Below are 7,790 nucleotides of genomic sequence, written 5' to 3' on the forward strand. Positions count from 1 at the left end.
ATATGACCGACCTTTCCATCACAGCCGGCACCTGGCAGCCCACCACGCTGACTCAGTTTCTCCAAACCGGAGCAGTCCGTCCCCAGGCCTAACTCTGGAGAGAAGGGGACCCAGCTGCTTGGGACCCGGATGGCTGGAAGACGCTGTGGCTGAGGGCTGACACGTCTGTAGCACTTACTGGTAGAGACCAGCGGGCCTGGCTGGGGGTGTGTCCCGCTGAGTGGTAGGGACAGGAGGTCAGGGCTCTGTCGGAATTCACTTTGTTTTGTGGAGAGGTCTAATTTAGATGTCAATTTGTTTTTGCACATGTTTCCTCTAGTTTCTTTGTTTATAGCCCAGTAGACTTTGTTACTTCGGAGGTAAGTTAAGTAAGTTGATTTGGTTATCTCCCATCCTGCTTCCCTAATCTGTGGTCAGGAGACAGCATCAGAGTTAAGAAGACTTTTTTTTTTTTTTTTTTTTTTTTGGGACTAGGAGAACCAAATCCAGAAGCCAACATATAGGCTTAGTTCGTGTGTTGTCTGTTGAGTCTGTCACTCACGTGTGCAACAGGGTATGGAATGTCTGTTGGGTGGCCCTGTTGGTGGGCTGTCCCATCCCGGCTGCCGCGGGTGGTCACCTCTTTGAACTCGGGGCCAGGGCCATGGCCCAAGCGGCTGGGATGCTGGGGAGCCTGTGTGAGATTTGAATCCTGGAGCCTCAGGCTTGGGGATCGAGGAGAGTGGACCAAGCCCTTCCTTTGATGCCATCTCTGGGGGACACTTTCTCCTGGAAGGTGACGAGAGGGGTCTTGGCCCTACCTGCCACTGAGCTGCCCCACGAAGGACCAGGTTCGCTTTGATTGGCTCCTGTGGCCCGACTCTGGGCTGGAATCAGGAATGTTCCAAAGAGTTGATAGTCTTTTGCTTTTGGCAAAACTCTGCTTAATCCAATGGGTTTTTCCCTGTACAGTAGATTTTCCAAATGTAATAAACTTTAATATAAAGTAGTCACGTGAACTCTACTGCCTTTGCTTCTTTCTGCGCTGGTCTTGTGGCCGTGACCAGCCTTTTCGCTAAACGCCAATGATATTGGGAAACTTGGCTAAAAGCTCTGTGCCCTTCATCTTTCCCGTGGGGAGGGATTCTGGGGCCAGAGTCCCTCTGGTTTGTTTGTTTTTTTGTTTTTTGTCTTTGCTGAAATTATTCTGGAGATCGGTAGGTTCATTCAAGGTTATATACAAGGCCTGATGTAAATTTCCATGTTGCCAAGTTCAAAGGACAGTCTCCTAAATGGTGATGAAGCTGTGTCGGCCCCAGTCCTGTTTGATCCGAGGCCATGTGCCCCATGGAGGCCTGGAGCCAAGGCCTGCCTCTCAGACACCTTTGCTGGGACCAGAAACCCCCAGCCCGGGCTCCTGGGAACTCCTGTGGTCGCTTATTTAATTTGACAACGTTCCAGCTGCTCTGTTGGCTGCTCCGAGAGGGGGCCATCTGTGATTCGGAGAGACGCCCTGCCCAACGAAGGGAACTTGTGCCCCGTATTCCATACAGAGACTTTCGGCTGGAGTGTATGACTGGACACGACTCCTGGGTGGAGAAGGGGCTGTGACTGTGCTCATCTCTGCCGGTCCATGGGACAGCGCTCAACCCATGGCTGGGCCCATTCATGTAGCTAATAAACGGTACTTGTCATTCGGGCTGTGGTGGTGGTTGAATCTCCTCTTGGCCTGGTGATGTCCTTGCCTGTCACCTTCTTGTGGGGAGCCTGGCTCTGTGCTGTGGCAGGATGGGGGCCAGTCCCGTTTGCTGTAAGGGAATCCGTGTCCACCTCTGCCCCCCTCCCCCAAGCCCTGTGTCAGACCTTCATCTCACCTCCTCCTAGGTCTTACTTTCTGCCTTACTCTGTCCTGCCGGCCTCTCCTTCTAGATCATACCCTTCCCCAAGGACACAAGGCTCCCTGCTGACTCAAAGTTTGCTACCTGTTCTGTTTGCTCATTGTCTTACAACTCCTGGAAACTCACGAGCAAATGGTCTCAGTGCCAAAGGTCTAAAAATGTCTGCACGTTAGGAGAAAACTGTAATGAAAATTTGGGGGGTTGAGAAAACATAGTGCACTGCAGGAGCCCTAGTTTCCTAAGGGCATCTAGCCACCCTCCCCTTAAGTCTCGTCCAGGCTGCTGACCCCCTCCCAGCCCGTCGGGTGCCCCTCCACGGCAGGTGTCCCCACCTGGGACCCTTGGCACCAGACCTGCTCTCTGGCCCTGGGTGCAGGCCAGCCCCTGACACCAGGGCCCGAGTGTGTCCTGGGAACACAGAGCGGGAGGGACTGTTGCTCCCAGGGCCCTGCACCTGCTGGTGGGTTGGGCACTGCGGGGTCAGGGCGGCTTTGCAGAGTGAGTTCTGTTCTCCCCGACACATTGTGCTTGAAGGGTTCAGAGGCAGAGACGAGTCCTCAGATCATCCACTCAACAAACACTGTGTCTATTTCCTGCCTGTCCCTGGACCGGACGGTGAGGGCACAGTTGCAGAAATGGTCGCCTGAATATTAATACTTTCACTGTGGGCTGGACGCTGCTAGACAGCACCTGGGTGATTTCATTCACTAGGAAAAACTTCAGCCGTGTTGGAGACACACTTGTGTGACTTATCCTCGCTTTGCAGGCAAAGCCTACAGTATGGAGGGTAAGTACCCTGCCCATGCTTGCATGCCAGTGAGCAGTGGCGCCCACAATGGTGGCCCTGGGTGACAGTAGGACTGGGGAGGCCGTCCCTGCAATGTGGGACCTGCACAGTCCCAAGACCCCAGCCTCCTGGGCCACTTGCTTTCCTCGTATTCAAATGGACTAAACCGCGCCCCGCCTACCACTCTCCTCTCACTCTGCTGGTACTCCTACTGCTCTGTGCTTGCCCCCATCACCCCCATCCCAGGGCACTGCCAGCACAGGGTGGTGCTGTAAAACAGGCTTTCCTGAGTGTTTGAGACGAACAGTGAAGAAATGAAAATGTGAAGGGTTCCTCTAGCGTCCTGGCCTCAAGCAATTTCTCTCTGCCCATCTATCCTCAGATGTCAGCTTGCTGCCCTACTTCCCACGACCTTGACCCCCCTTCTCCTTCTCTCTTTTCTGCTTTCCCAAGATTCTGCCCTCCCGCCCCCCCACGCATGCCTGAGAACGGAGCAGTTGAGCACTATTTCATTTTCCCCTCACCTTTAGATCACGCCCATGTGGCCTGTGTGTGTATCCAAGTCCGCGTATGCCAGTTTGTACATTGTATGGGGATGGGGGGCTTGCTGCATTTCCACTGAGTTCTTTCAAGTTCTTTTTTTTTTTTACATTTTTTTGTTTTGCGATAACGCGGGCCTCTCACCGTTGTGGCCTCTCCCGTTGCGGAGCACAGGCTCCGGACGCGCAGGCCCAGCGGCCATGGCTCACGGGCCCAGCCGCTCCGCGGCATGTGGGATCCTCCTGGACCGGGGCACGAAGCCGTGTCCCCTGCATCGGCAGGCGGACTCTCAACCACTGCGCCACCAGGGAAGCCTTCCAGTTATTTCCTAAACTAATGAGCCATCTTCTCTTAGACTGATTGTGTTGCCTTCTTAATTTGTAGCCAGCGTCTGCTTGAAATTGCGTTTTCTGCCTTGCTTGCCTCTTGGATTTTGCTCTGGAGAGCAAGCACTGTGTTTTCACTTATAGAACAAAGATGCGCAGCCCTGCTCTCAGGGAGGTTGGGGTCCAGGGGGAGACAGACGCCGAGAGAGTGGTTTCAGTGGTAGAACTCAGTGCGGGCTGGAGGGGGAGTCAGGGCACCTCGGTTCCCAGAGGTGGCACTTGATCTGAGTCTTGAAGGACAGATTGAAATCAGCCTCTTGGACAATGGGGAGAAGGCATTCCAGGCAGAAGGCACAGCTTCAGCAAAAATAAGGACACGAGAGGCTTCCTGCTGGATGTGGGTTGAAAGCAGGTGTGAGAAGAGAGGGGCTGCAATGTGGTGAGAAGGTGGCAGTTACCTCTCCGAGGGCCACAGGAGAGTCTCAGTGCAGATGCAGGAAAGATTAGGAATTGCGGAGGGATGGGGGTGGGGTGGGGACGGAAGCCCGGGGACAGAGGAGGGCTGAGGTGGGGAGGAGGGGCTGGACTGGAGAGCTTGTTAAGAAGTAAAACTGGCAGGACCTGCGAGGCGTGTCTCCACCTCGCCGCCGGGCGTCACCTTGCTCTTCCACTTTCACACGGAGCCCGAGGGAAAAGGCACCTGTGATGAGGTTGTCCTCGGAGCTGGCGGTCAAGGGTGGGGTCTAACAGGGGCAGAAGGGACAGTAGTCCCAGAGCTGGGCCTCGAGGAGGCTGGTCTCACCCCTTCTAGGTTAGACACTGCTGGTAGGCAGACCTCAAAACAGCATCTGGGAGAGAAGGCAGTTTTGAACAGGTGCAGGGAACTCCTGCATGGAGAGGCGCCCTGCGGCCACGCTCCCACCCCTCTCCCCATCAACCCCACCCACCCCCTGTCCCTGGAGCCTGGCAGAAGAGAAAGTCAGGCTGAGTTGACCTTGGGAGGAGGGGGGCTCCTGGTTCCTGGAGCTACAGGGGCTGGGGAGGCCCAGCCCAGCGAGCCTAGAGGGGCTTGGGATCCTGCCAGCTCTGCTGGGCCGCAGGCACAGCCCTCGCCTCGCTTTCAGCCTTCCTCCCACCTCCCTGACAGCTGCACCCCCTCACCCCCGGTACCCATCCTTGAGCCACGCGAGCTTTGCACCCACACGAGCTTTGCACCCACTCATGGTGTGCAGGTGTGAGAGTGAGTGTGAGGGTGCCCCCAAATCAGGCCCTCGGCTGTGCTACCCCAGTGCCTGCTCGACTTCAAGTCTCAGCTCAAAGCTCCTCCGGGGAGAGGCGCTGCAGCCTCTGTGCCCGCATAGCTTCTGGGTCACTGCTCTCGGCATCTCTCGCCCCATCACCGCAGGTGTCCTTTTCCACACTGGCTTCCTGTTACCTCGGGTGCTTCTTGAGGGTAGATGCTTTATTATGAGCCCAGCATGAGGCATGGCATGGGGGAGCTCGCTGCAGATATGGGAGCCTCTGCCTTCGGGTTCCTCGTGGACGCCTGGTGCCGCTGTCCTGTTCTGCAAGTCAGGTGGTTGTTAGAAGCTTATTAACGGTGCAAGACACTACCACCACCACCACCCCCCCAGAAAGGCTGACGTTAAAATTGCACGATTGTTGAAGGGCACGTGGAGCCACCGGGAAGCTCCTGGGCTGCTGGAAAATGTGCCAATTGTACGAGCACTTAGGAAACTAAAGCCAAACCTATGCCTATGCTATGCTCCAGGCAGAAGGAGAGCACATGTCTGCGGAAAGGTGTGTGTGAAAAGGTCCACAGCAGCCTCACGCATCACAGCCCAGACGTGGAAACAACCCAAGTGTCCACCAACAGGAGAACAGATAAATGAATTGTGCTACGGCCCTGTAATGGAGTACTACTCAGTGATGAAAAAGAACCAACGACTGCTACGCATCCAACATAGATGACATCACAGGCTATATGTTAAGAACAAGAATCCAGACACGGAAGAGCCCAGACTGCGTGATTCCATTTATATAAAGTTCAGGGACAGGCAAAACTAACTGGTGATAGAGCCTGTGGTACTTCTGCTGGGGGCGTGGTCTTGACAAGGCGGGGGCACGAAGGACCCTTCTCTGAAAGTTTCCCTGGCTTGTCGTAGGTGGTGGTTACAAGGGTGTATGTATCTGTAAATAAACCATCAATCTCTACACTTAAGATGCGTGTACTCTATTTTATTCTGCAATAAGGAAGTTAAAGGGACGGGAGAAACAGCTTATAAAAGGGCTTCTGAGATTCTGATTAGTTCCTTTAAACCCACTGTAGCTTTTTCAGCAAAAATGAGGGAGGCCCGCATGACCCACGTTTTCTTCAGGATCCCAGAGGATTCTAATTTATGGGCGGAGAGGCCAGGACTGCTGCTGAGTGGAGGCTGCTTCCCCCTCGGGACACCGCCGAGGGCAGCCCTGATGACCCCCTCCTCCCCCGGCTGCAGCCAGACCCCGCTCTTCCTCGGGTTCCTGGAACCTGCCCGACCCGGCGGTGTTTCCAGCACTTAAGGCTGGGAGCTCAGCCGCTCCTCCACTCCAGGAAAATATTTGTTCAGGGACTTGGCACCCGTAGAGGAGGAAATAAAAGCCACCTTGGAGTCGAGCGGGCTGCGCTGCTGCGGTTGCTCTGTCTGCCCCTCCAGGTTGCCTCGCAGGGTCTCAGGCCCGCCGTCCCGGGGCCAGGCCCAGGAATCCCACTCCACAGTCGGGCCTGCTTCAGGGATGGGCCTGGGGTGCCAGCTACTGCATTCCTCATTCCGTTCCGGCAGTCATCTGTCAGCCCAGTCAGCAGACGGTTACGAAACCTACTATGTGCCTGGCACAGTGCAGGGCCCTGGATGCTGTCGGTGAACCAGGCCCTGCCCTTACCTCCAGGGTCTTGTGAGCTAGTGAGGCAGGCTGACCGGTGGGGAGGCCGTGACAGCCTAGGGGGAGCTATGGAGTGATGGAGTTGGGGCCAGGGTAGGCAGGCAAGGCTGGCAGTCGGGGGAGGATGGGCGGGCACCTGGCGTCAGGCTGAGGGGTGAGGAGGCAAAGATTAGGGGCGATCAGACGGGGCAGCACGGTCAGAGGCCCAGAGGCGAGAGAGAGCAAGGGGCTTTGGGGTGTGGACGGGGGGCGGGGTTGGCCGTGGCTGAGACCCAGGAGTCAGGACACTGAAGGCGGAAGCTGCCCCTGGCGCCGTGGGACCTCCCAGCGTGAGTTCAGGAACGTGGACTTTATCCCAGGGCAGTGAAAGTTTTTGTTTGTTTTGCAACATTTAAACACATTGATTTCGATTCTTTTTGATATAGCAAAGTATAAAGAAGAAACCGAAATTGGCCTCAAATCCCCCACCGCCCCAGATCTTTCCTGATGACATTTTAAACATTAAAATACTCAGTGCACACGACTCGAAATCCAAGCAGAACAGAAAAGTACACCATGAAAAGTTAAAGCCTCCTTCTCCCCACCTGTCTCTCTCTCCAAAGGCAATTTCACTTAACAGATTTTTGGTGTGTGCTCCCAGACATTTTTTCCATGCATATATACTTGTTAGGATAAGTCTACACTTTCACAGAGGTACACCAAAGGGATGGTGCTATATGCCAAGACTGCAGCTCCCTTTTCTGACCTGGTTTCATTTCAGCACATGCATTCGGTCCTGCCCCGTTGTTCTCTTTTTTTTTTGGGTGGGGGTGGGGGGCGCTGAGCCTCATGGCTCGGCCTGCGGGATCTTAGTTCCCCGACCAGGGATCGAACCCATGCTCCCTGCATTGGGAGCGTGGAGTCCTAACCCCTGGACCGCCAGGGAAGTCTCTACCCCATTGTTCTTAACACCTGTGGAGCATTTGGTTGTACAGAAGCAGCAGATGAACGCTACCGACTCTTCCCGCTGGGTGGGCATCTTACTTCCAGGTGTTGGCTGTTATAAACCTTGCTGGAGGAAACCTGCCCTGACAGCCGTCAGAGTATCACGTGGTCCAGACACAGGCACCTGCTGGGAGGATATACCACGGGCACTTCTCTTGCAGTGGGTTCTGGATGGAAGGGGCCGTTCTTTATGATCATCCTCCAAAAGTTCCACCAGTTTGCCACACCTGTCACTATACCCAGCCTGTGTGGGAAAGGCCCTGAGACCACCCCCTCCCATGTCACCACACATATCATCAAATGGTTCCATTTTCTTTTCTCCACTGGGATGGGGGATGGAGGTGGTATCCCATG

This window comes from Phocoena phocoena, chromosome 14 (genome assembly GCF_963924675.1).
Source record: "Phocoena phocoena chromosome 14, mPhoPho1.1, whole genome shotgun sequence".
In the NCBI taxonomy this organism is placed as follows: Eukaryota; Metazoa; Chordata; class Mammalia; order Artiodactyla; family Phocoenidae; genus Phocoena; species Phocoena phocoena.